The 11,331-nt window shown below is 41.1% G+C and overlaps 1 protein-coding gene across 1 annotated transcript in view; it reads right to left on the reverse strand.

Moving 5' to 3' along the window:
- LOC108802119 (GPI ethanolamine phosphate transferase 1-like) overlaps positions 1-2,966 on the reverse strand; it is an 82,250-nt gene extending 79,284 nt beyond the window's left edge. The window contains exon 1 of the mRNA XM_018574009.1: positions 2,861-2,966. The gene's annotated coding sequence lies outside the window, so the exon portion shown is untranslated. The remainder of the gene's footprint in view (positions 1-2,860) is intronic.
- Positions 2,967-11,331: the final 8,365 nt, after the last annotated feature.

Here is an 11,331-nt window from a genome sequence, read left to right on the forward strand (position 1 = left end):
TTCTGACCTCTTCTCCCGCTGATTGGCCGATTGGATGATGACAGGCTTCCTCACCAGTCACTCCTGACTGGTGAGGAAGCCTGTCAATCATCCAATCGGCCAATCAGCGGGAGAGGTCAGAATGAAGCAGATGACAGAGGAGGTCGCGGCCATCTTGCTTGATTGAAGACGCGATGGAGGTCCTGTGTGCGGCGGATCCGTGTCCCTGAAGATGGCGGACGCGGCACAGGTACTCGTTTTATGTTTTGGAGTATTTGCACGAGTACGAGTACTCATGCAAATACTCGGTATCGCGGCTGATACTGATGCTTGTATCGGTATCGGTGCATCCCTAGTATTTATGATTATATATAGGGGTTGGTGTCTCTGTTGCTGATCCCAATATTTGTTCCTATGTTATAATGATGACACCTGCTGGGTAACTCAACCAGGAAGGGTAGAAAACATGTCAGACACTCCACATGGTCAGTGACTGGTTAAAAAAGACTTTGGTTAAATTGATCAACCTACTCCCACCATTTTCAGGATTGATGGCATAACTCCAGTTTTGTTTTGGATAGTGTGATAAAGAGTTCAAATGTCTGGCAGATATTTATTTCTGTTTGTGTCCCCATTGAGAAGATTTTACCACACTTTCTATCGCTTGGAGACCTTCAAATTAAATTGGGGTGCGGGTGTCACTGGAAGGCATGGACAACAATAAAAATGCTCTCAGAAGGTATAACCTTTCCCCACTTTAATAAAAATGTGTTTGTCCCCAAAGGAGAGGTTTTTCATAACTTCTATCCTGAAAAAGGAGACATCTCCCCAATACGGACACAAATAGCAATGAAAATCAGAGGCACTAACCTTTCTCAGCTCTATCCAAAACAAAAATTTTAGCTTTAAAATGTTCACGCGATTTTCCGGTCCTAATCTGGTCCGGATCTGCAGACGCGGTGCTCAGCATGCAGTGCGTTTTTGACGTGTTTTGACCGCGGTCCGTACACTGACAATTCCTTTTTTTTTTAATAAGCTGTGGGGCTGTCAGTATGCAGATTCTTCCTCTGAGGTCACGTCCGCCCTCTCGTAATATCTACTTCCCTTTGTGTATGTAGAGCTGGTGATCAGACATGTATTACATGTTTGCAGGCCTGGTGTTGGTGCTGGCTACAGCAATCTGCAGAGAACGAGCTTGCAGGAGGTCATATAGCATTGGCGCACGCCATAGCAATCCGACACATCTTTCTATGCCCAGGACCATGTTGTTCATGCCTACTGGTTTTCCCTCTACTTCTCCACCACAACCAGGAAGTCCAACGATGATGACATCATGAAAAGTGTAGCAAGAATACTTTATTTTTTGCTAAGCTGCAGTGCGGTCCGTTTTCGACGCGCTTTCGCTGTTTTTGACGCGTTCGTGCGTTTCCGGACCGGACAAAATGTGACATGCAGTATTTCTTCTGTCGTGACCTGAACGGACTGCGCACATGAGAACTGTAGCCCATAAAACACATATGGATACATTGGGATGCATTTTTTGTGCAGGAGCACATGGATCTGGTCAGGACAGAATCCGGATGTTGTGTGAACAAGCCCTAAGGGGTCCCAAACTGGATGGATCTTTTGTATGGGGACTACTAAAGGTGTCCACACATGTGATGATTATAAATCTAATTGGTTCTTTTTAGTCCTAATGTTTCATTTTTATTACCACATTTAGAGGCTCTTTATTTTTTTTCTGGCATACTAAATGGATAAAAATAAAATGGACTTCACTAGTCATTAAACCCCTCCATATCATGGCCCCTGCTACCAAACTCCCAACTCTGTCAGATTTTGGCTATTTGCATGGGCAGCAAATGTGGTAGCGGGGCTGCTGAAAACTAACCCAGATAGTGCTGCTCAATCCTGGTGAAGATGAATTCCTTTGCTCCTGTCTAGTATATGATAATTCATTTTCCCTAGCTTAAGCAAGCAAATTGCAGCAATATTAATAACAAAAATTGTGACAAAACGATACTAAAAAATGTATATTATTTATATTTTAATTTGCCACTGGTAAGATTAATTTTTGGTGACTCTAATTGTGCAATAACTCATGCAGATTTAAGCTATGAAACCTTTAAATTTGCTGACAAAAATATAGTTAACAAAGTCAAAATAATACAAACTAACTTACGCTAAGTACTTAGAATTATTTTTTTTCTACCCAAGTGAAGATCAGCTTAGGGTATATTACATTGAGTATTCAATTACATAACTGTCATTGCATATAACTATCATGGGATTAATTTACTAAGATGAATTCGTTATTTGCAACTGAATTTGCTATTTCACCACAGTTTTTTCATCTAAACATTTAATACACATTCATAACTTCCCATAGTTGTACAATCATAATTTGCTTGCATAATCTAGTTATTTAACCTATATCAACTTTTTTTTTTGGTACTGGTATTTGATTCCACAAAGCATAATTTTTTCTGCTAGCCTCCAAAGGGCACCTTAAAGAACCTAACAATTATCACTAACCAGAAGCTATCACTATTTTATGGCGTCTTAACCTATGCAATAATCTTTCTGAATTGGTTATAATATACAAAAATCAATAATTTCATGACCATGTAGTAAGTCGGTAAATTCAACAGATGTGTATATTATATGTAAAAAAAATGTTTTAGGTTTATTGAAGTGGAACTCCAGTTCCAGGTTAGATAAGCGTTTAAAAAGAGATAATGCAACAAAATCATACACAATACAGTGATACTGGATCTTACAATAGCACACCAGAACAGATATTAAAAGAAGAGTAGATAAAACTAGACTCTTGCTGAGCTCCAGAGGTGTGGAAATTGGTTTATTTTACAGATATGCTGACCTGACAGATGTGCACTGTGAAATCTCCCTCTTCTACAGTTTTGTCTTTGTTTCTCCAAAGTGACACAAGGGAGGCCAAGGAAATGAAAAGCGCTAAAAGTCCTGCGCAGGTACTGTATAAACAAGAGAAACAGCACATTAACCATCACATCACAGTTATGCAGCCATGATATAATACCATTTTCCAAATTAGATTTTTGATGAACATGCATTGCTAGCTGTAAGCCAGTGTTACTTTGTTATGTTCCTTACAGTGTGTATACAATTATTAGATTCTAATTATTTTTTGCACATTTTGCAATGAGACATTTGTTATACGACTCCGGTAGTGACATCCCTGTGCTGAGGTTCACAAGTCTGCAAACTGCTACAGCAAATAAGAAGGCATCTCACACTCTCTATTGTTTTTATTAATTTTAAAATATGGAGAGAACACAAAGGAGGAGTAGGAGCACCTTTGTTTTAAACCAACGATATTGCTAATACACAGAAAAAAACGGGTCCATGTAGCAATTCTAAAGACAAGTAGTGCTGAAAAGAAGACCAGAAGGTCATAAGTCAGAGGCACCCAATACAGTAGGACTGCTCTACTTTTGTTTAGGATCACTGCAAACTGGGTCAAGAGGATTAAAAGGGCAGAGATGGTCCGCTCATTGTAGGTGGCAACAAGGACTAACTGAGGTGTCTTTTACAATTATCAGCAATGGTGGAAACATGCAACACTTCACATAGTGAAGTAGCACTCAATTCATCTGTGTTTTATCACTTTCCATGCAGGAAATAAAAAAAGCACACAAGGGGTCTAATAAACAAAGTAGTTCCTGGTGCTCAGCTCAAATGGCCTAATTAATAAAGTCTTCAGACCTGGAAAGTGCTCTGTAGCTAAATAACATAGTACACAGAGATCTCGAAACCATCACAAGCAGAGCCCAGTACCCGAAGGTCACATTTCAGGCAGGCCCTGCAATCATTCAGTCCAGCAGGGTCTGAGCACGACGCCTGGAGCTACTGCTGAGGATACACTGGTTTGGATCACTGCATATAGAGATGAGCTTCAGCAGCTTGTAGCTGACATCTTGACTGAAGAAAAGAAAGTAATCTTGAGAAAAGAAAAATGCTTAATAAAAATGGTTACTTTTCTCATAGAGAAAATACATCCATTCTCTTAGGACAATAACAAAAACTGAGGCATGCTGGAAGTATGAGTGGTTAAACCAGGCTGGATCACTGTTTTTTTAATTGCCAGTTTCCAAATCCTTCTGTAGGTGGAAGTATCATCCAATTTTCGCTAAATTCTGTGTCCCTCAACAAGACAGAAAATTATTTGCCAGGATCTACAAAAAGAGAACTCCTAAATGATTATGGGGGCGAGTCAAAAATTATCTACACTAGGCTTATAGTAAAACTTCTGTTGGCTGCACTGTCTTATCAGCGCTTTCCGTTCAAGGCTACTGTCTCCCCAGTCACTGCTGTGCAGATGTGAATGTGTTAGGTCAGTTTATTTGTAACTGCGGTGCGAGCAAAAAAAATGGATGCCCCACTTTTGATTTGCACAAAAGAAGAGCAGCGTGCAGTGATTAATTTTTTTGTGTCCTGAGGGTGTGCCTGGTCTTATCGAAGACTTTGTGCGCAGTATGGAGAAAGTGTTTTGTCGCAAAGAAGTGTGTATAAATAGGTAGCGTGGTTCAAGGAAGGTTGCACAAGTGTTAGCCATCAAGAAGGAGCCGGCCGCCCGTCCACGTCCACAGCTGACAACAACATTGAGCGTACAGGTGAAATGATTCTGTAGAATATACGAGTGACAGTGGATTATGTGGCAAATCAGAAAGCAACCCTAAGAGGACGAAGATTCACCTCTGGTAAAAAAAGTGAAGAAGACAGCGGTGCATCCATGGCTCGCAACTCAGCCTACAACATTTTTTAATGAGGGAATACGTATGACAAATGGACAAAGTATATTGAAAAGCAAGGAGATTTTGTGGAAAAATTATGATTTTTTCTTTTCTAAAACTTGATCAAAATAAATTCTACAGCCAGAATACAGATCATTTTTGACTCATCCTCACAATTTAGCCGATTTCCTTGTAGAAACTTAACAGATTCTTCAATGCTGAAACTGAACGTGTGCTTTGCCCATGCTGGGCAAATCAGCAACTTTACTTTAATACTGGCCCCTTACCTTTTACTCCCCTGGCACTCCTCTCAGCCTTTGGAATGAAGAGCAGATGTTCTGTAAAAGTCAAGTCAAGATTTGGAGCTTACACAGGGCTGAGGACTCTTTTTTCTGCCTTCATTTGGCAGTACCAGGTCCTTTAGTGGGCCATTGCCAAACACCATTTTTATTTTCTTATGGCTGTTTTATTATTTATTGTATTATTCCTGATACACAAGGGTAATTATAGTGGATTCTGTCTTTAATGGAATACATTAAGAAAAAGACAGACAGACAGTGGACGGGTCCAATAGCCAACCTGTGATTGGCTATTGCATTTTGAAATAGCCAATAGCAGGTTTGCTACTGTTTTCAGTCACTACAGTATGATCTTACCTCCGTTAAATAGTAGAGGGGGAAGCGGAGCTGGCAAAGGCTGCGTAGCTGCCAGCGGGAGATGGTGGGGTGCGAGTGGGGTGGTCTTGGCAATGGGGTGATGTGGGGAAGCGGATTTACCTCCGCAGTGCAGCAGGCGTCCAGGCTGGAAACAAGTAAATGACAGCTGATGGTAGCAAGATTATGCCACCGGGAGCTGATTGTAAGCACAGCAAACATTAGAGGTTGCAACATTTAGCCGGCTATTGGCTATTGCTATTTAAAATAGCCAATGGCAGGCTGGTTATTGCTCCCAACCACTATGGATCAGAGGAGCAGACCTGGTGACACTAGGGGTTTAATATAACCCTACTGTCACATTGAAGAGAACCTGTCACCTCCAATGTGCTATCACATAGGGGGCTTGCGAGCCCCCTATGTGATAGCACAATGGAGCCAGGTACAAACACTCAACACTGATCACTGAGTGTTTGTAGATAATTGAGGACATGGTATGTGTACTATATTCTCCATTATGAATGAATGGGAGTGATCTGCATCACCTCCTGTTCATTCATAGTTGTAGTTATAGTAAACATACTATGTTCTCATGTTATCAATGAACAGGAACACTCATAGAGGATTCCTGTTCATTGATAACAGGGGATACAGAAAAAGAGATTAAGGACTCTGTGTCCTCAATCTCTTTTGCTATTTTAAAAGGGAAATATCAGGGGTCTGTTTAGACTCCTAATATTTCCCCGAAGCCCCTAAAAGTAAAGTAAAAAATAAAAATATTTAATAAAAAATGAATTAATATAAAAAAATGAAAAAGTTTATAAAAAATATTTGAAAAAAAATAAAATAAACATTTTCGGTATCGGTTTTGGCCTGACAATTTTTTTTATTTTGGTTTCTTTTCGGTTTTAAAATATCCATTTCGGTGCACCTCTACTTTTTATTGAGATTGACATGTGAGGGTGACATGTGAAGTGCAAAGTGAACTGAGTAGAAATCAGAGTGAGCAGAGGAATGACCCCATCAGTATGCTACTTTCTTCATTGTCCATTCATCAGGTTGAGGGGCAAAGAGATGACACCACTTTTTTCCTTACTGTAACAGAGAAAGTGGTGTCATCCTCATGATTGTGTGTAATAGGACTGTGTACATCTCAGGGTTGAATAGATACAAATGTAAATGATTTGTTAGATAAAACAGCTCTCTTAAATGCATTGTTTTCTATGTATTTAGGAGTTTTTTTTACATATCCCATCTATGAACTATTTTGCCACAATTCAATCAAACTTCAATCAAAGTTTTCTCCATTAGATACTTTCAGAACATCATTCCACCCAAATTAAAATGATTCTTTACATTTGTTGAGGCAGGGAAGCCAGGATAAAAGGACTACCTGGAAAAAAATATATTTTTAAATATATAATTTTTTAATAATTATATTATATTTATATCCATAAGCGTGGATTATACATATTTTAACTGTCTAATCTAAGAGCATAAATAAGCTGTACACTAACACATAACTTTACGCTCAATTATGGCTTGATCACAGAGCTAAAAGTACAGTTATCATTTAAAGCGGGCCTTTACCCCCTTTGACTAAAAATCACCTCAGCATACAGCTCTGCATGCTGATATGAAATCATCTTACATTCATTAGTTAAACAAACATATTTTTAATTTCACCCCGCCGAGACGTCACTGCGCATGAGTGTGACGTCACCACGCGCGTGCGCGATGATGTCATCGCGCAAGCACGGCGGTATTCTGATACCTGCCGGCGGCCATCTTGGTGATGGATGCCGGTAGAGAGAGGAGGGGACAGTCACCCGGCGGGATAAGGTATGCCGCCGGGTCCCCTCCTCTCTCCTGATACTGTCGGGCGTTCGGTCCATGGCCGAGCGCCCGACTTTTCAGAGGGGGGTGACACCAAAATGACCGTAAGTCATTTTGGTGTCACCCCTCCAATGGTGGCACCTGGGTGCGGGCCGCACCCCCCGCACCCCCCTTGTGACGCCACTGCATTGGACTACTGCACGGATCTGGAATAAATACTGAATACAATGCAAACCAAGACTCAAATAAGAATACACACGACTCTTGTTTTATACAATATTTGCTTATCCTGGAGTCCAGCTTTAAATTGCACTAATACAGTGTAGAAGATACTCTACATTGCATTCATATTTTTAGAGCTCATATATTCTATACATTGTACAGTTAAAAGGCCAGCACTGTAACATTTTAAAATATAAGAAAAATTACAATTATTCTTTCAACAAAAATATTAATAAATTCAATGGAATACTGTGTAAAAATTAAGTAAATTGAGCTCAGAAGCCGGCAATGTCCCCTTTAGCAGAAATTACTTGCTGTATGCATTTTGTTTAAGTGCCCACCAGTCTCTTATATCAACTGAAGTTTTTGACTACTTCTCCATGCAAAATGACATAGATACAAAGTTGTTGAGGTTGAATAAAGACACAGGTCCAACATTTCCTCAGTTACAAGATATTTGTGGGTTTCCTTGCATGAACTGCATGTTTTACACCCATTACACAACAATTCAATGGGATTCAAATCAGGGCTTTGAGTAGGTCAGTCCATTAACCTTAATTTATTATTTGCGAGCCATTCATTTGTGGGTTTGCTAGTGTGCTCTGAATCATTATCATGCTGAAAGATCAATTTTTGATAAAACTTCAGCTTTCAGAGAGATGTCCACACATTGTTATTGTCAGGGTACCATGCACAGGCGTCCTCACACCACATACAGGTACCTACGCAGGATGACCAAATTAATATGACCACACTGGATGAGGTTATTCACAAGGTTTATTTGTTACACAGCAAACAAAACTACAAACCCCCTCAAGTTTAGCAGTGAAGTAACAAAACCACTGTTGGACCAAACACACCTACAGCCAGGGGGGACAGCAACAAGGAGGGGTAACAGGACTGCAGATAGACAGCAGGCCTCAGGATACAGGAAGAGTGGTCAGGTAACAAGCCGGGTAGTTAACAGGAGGGTAGCGCGGTACAGGAACAGGATTCAAGGAGAGTGGTCGGGTAACAAGCCGGGTCGGTGACAGGTTTGCAGGGTTCAGGATGCAGGGCACAGGACATGGGAGTCAGTCAGGTGCAGGCGACGCAATAATGAGCCACCTTCCTGACTGCAGGGAGGGCCTGCACCAACACACAAAAATGACATGTTACATAGCATTGCTAAATTCGGAGTGAGAGCAATAATTCTAGGGCCGTCAATCACTAATAACACTAAACTAATGAGGGGTAAAAGCTTTTAAATTGTCGCTTTTGCGCAATTTTGGTTATTGTCTTTTTTTGTAATTTCCCGGGTGCGAGCAATTTTAAGGGTTGACTTGTTTGGCGTCTATTTACTCGAGGTGACCCCATCTTTTATATGTTACAAAAAAAGTGGTTAGTAATAAATGTTTTATAACATAATGTAAGGGAAAAGTTATTTTTTGGTAATTTTTCCTTAATATAGAAAAAAATAAAAACTCCAGTGGTGATTAAAAATCACAAAAAGAAAGCTCTATGTGTCCCCAAAAAAAGAAAGAAAAATTTATTTTAGTACAGCGTTGCATGACGGAATAAATGTCAGTCAAAGTACCGCAGCGCTGAATACTGAAAATGGCCTGGAAAAGAAGGGGGTTAAATGCTTTATTGAATACCCCCCAGTGTGTTTTAGTTAGGATAATGTCTATAATAATTGTAATGTCTTCCTTGTATTGGAAAGCGCTGCCCAAACTGTTGGCACTATATAAATCCTATACAATAATAAAGTAAAATGTTCACTATTGCAGACATCCCAACCTGCAAAACCTTATTGCAGGGAGGTTCCCGTCTCATTTCAGGGAGGTGCCCTTTCTGTTTTTTGGGGGTTTTTTTTACAGCGGCCGTCGTCAGAATATAAAAGAAATAATTATAATACGGTATACAAAACACACACACACACAGAGTAAAATAAAATCCATAAATCCATATACCAATAATACTATATATTTATATATACATCAGATTTGTGAATTGATGTTCAAGTATCTGTCAGTGTAAAGGTCACAATTTATTAGACAGCCCAAGACCTTTTTAAAAAAACACTGAGGAGTAAAGTCCCTGATACACAGTTGACTAGTTGCTATGGGCAGCAAATGAAATAAATGTTCTCTATAACTAGACAACCAGGACATATAATTGATTCTATATTATCCACAAAGGGTTAACAGCACTCTCTCAACCCTGCAGCAGTAGATCTCAGTGCCTGTACCTGCTCTCAATAGTAGTCTATGTCCGCTCTCTCTGTGCAGCAAGTAGCTTCTTCCTTCTGAGAGCCAAGCCTCGTTCTGAGGCTACTCTAGAGATCACATGACCTTCCTCCAGGATGCAAGCCTCACTCTGAAACTTTACCCACTGATATCTTACTGGAAAGGTTTACTCAGAGCAAACCTTTCAGGGAGAAAATGCCTCTCTCGCGGACATCAGGGAGCTGCTGTCCAAAAGAGGGAGACTCCCTGAGATCCCTGCTATTGTTTATGGGCCCTACTAAGACGACAAATGACAAATAACACACAAATATGTGGTGTCACATTGAATGCCAGGAATCAGAGAATAATTTTTTTTTTGGTGCTGGGTTATGCAATATGTAGTCAGTGGCATCCCCAGGCTGGGGGTCCCTCGCTGGGACTTCATCACAAAGACGTCACGGGCACTTAACTGTTGGCGGCCATCTTGGTGATGGGCACCGTTGTTCTGTCGAGGTGGCCAACTCGTCGAGATCTCCAACTTGTCCCTTGTAGATTTCGCCGAGATGCGGCAGCCGTCAGTTTTCGCAATCCCCTTTGACTTCTCCAGTTGCCTGTGCGGCTTTGAAATTTTCATCGAGTTCTATAACTCTCGTCGGTGCATGTGGCATCAGGTGCAAGCGCACTGCCGCAGATTGCAGAGCTTGATACTTCTCTTGGGTGGTTGTGCAGGTGCACTGATGGGAGTTGGAGGTCTCGACGAGTTGGAGAATTTAATAGAACACCGGCAGAGAGAGGAGGGGACGTTAATTCGGTGGGATAATGTATGCTGCTGGGTCCCTTCCTCTTAGGGTTGCCACCTTTTCTTCGAGCGAAACCCGAACACTCTAGCAACGTGCGGACATTTTTTGGGGAGAATGAGTCGCGGCTTCATGTAAATAGTGCCACTCATTTATATGTAAATATCACAGTTGAGACTATTTTCAGTGGGGGGCCGGTAGCTCCTATCTTAATTTTGGTTGCCCCTGTCTGCCTGACATCTTGTGTCCGGGTTTCTGCAGCCATGAAACCTGGATACAGCATTCAAAACCCGGACTGTCCGGGTGAATCCTGGACAGGTGGCAACCCTACTTCCTCTCCCATGCAGCTGTCGGGTCTTAGTCCATGACAGAGTGCCTGACTTTTTAGAGGGGGGGGCACAACCCCATTGTTACGCTTAGGTTTCACCTTTGTGATTAATGGGCTAAAGCTGTTTGTTTTCAGGAAAGTGTGGGGGTGTCTGGCTATAGAGCAGACCTCCCATTTGAACATAACCAGTACAACAATCCGAAAGATGGATGTCCAGTTTAGTACAGTATAAAAAAAAACTTTGGCAGTAAAAAAAAAAAGTACTTTTATTATTAGAGCTCTTCACACAAAGCTAAAAGAGGGACAAATGAGAGGGAACGAGGGACAGAGGCATATGGTTTCTATTGACAGGCAGTTGGGAACTAGGGCTAACCAGTCAGGCTGCTTCAAAAACGTTCGGTAACAACAAACACTACAAAGCCTGTCGGGAAGCAGACCGGAAGTTGCCGCTGTGTGTATACCACGCATCATCGTGGAAGGAACGCTCTCCCTGATTGGCTGGTGTCTTTAGTAACAGAGCTACGCTTGGGGGCGGGA

The sequence above is a fragment of the Nanorana parkeri genome, unplaced genomic scaffold, assembly GCF_000935625.1.
Source record: "Nanorana parkeri isolate BGI_ZX_2015 unplaced genomic scaffold, ASM93562v1 scaffold49, whole genome shotgun sequence".
Classification (NCBI taxonomy): Eukaryota; Metazoa; Chordata; class Amphibia; order Anura; family Dicroglossidae; genus Nanorana; species Nanorana parkeri.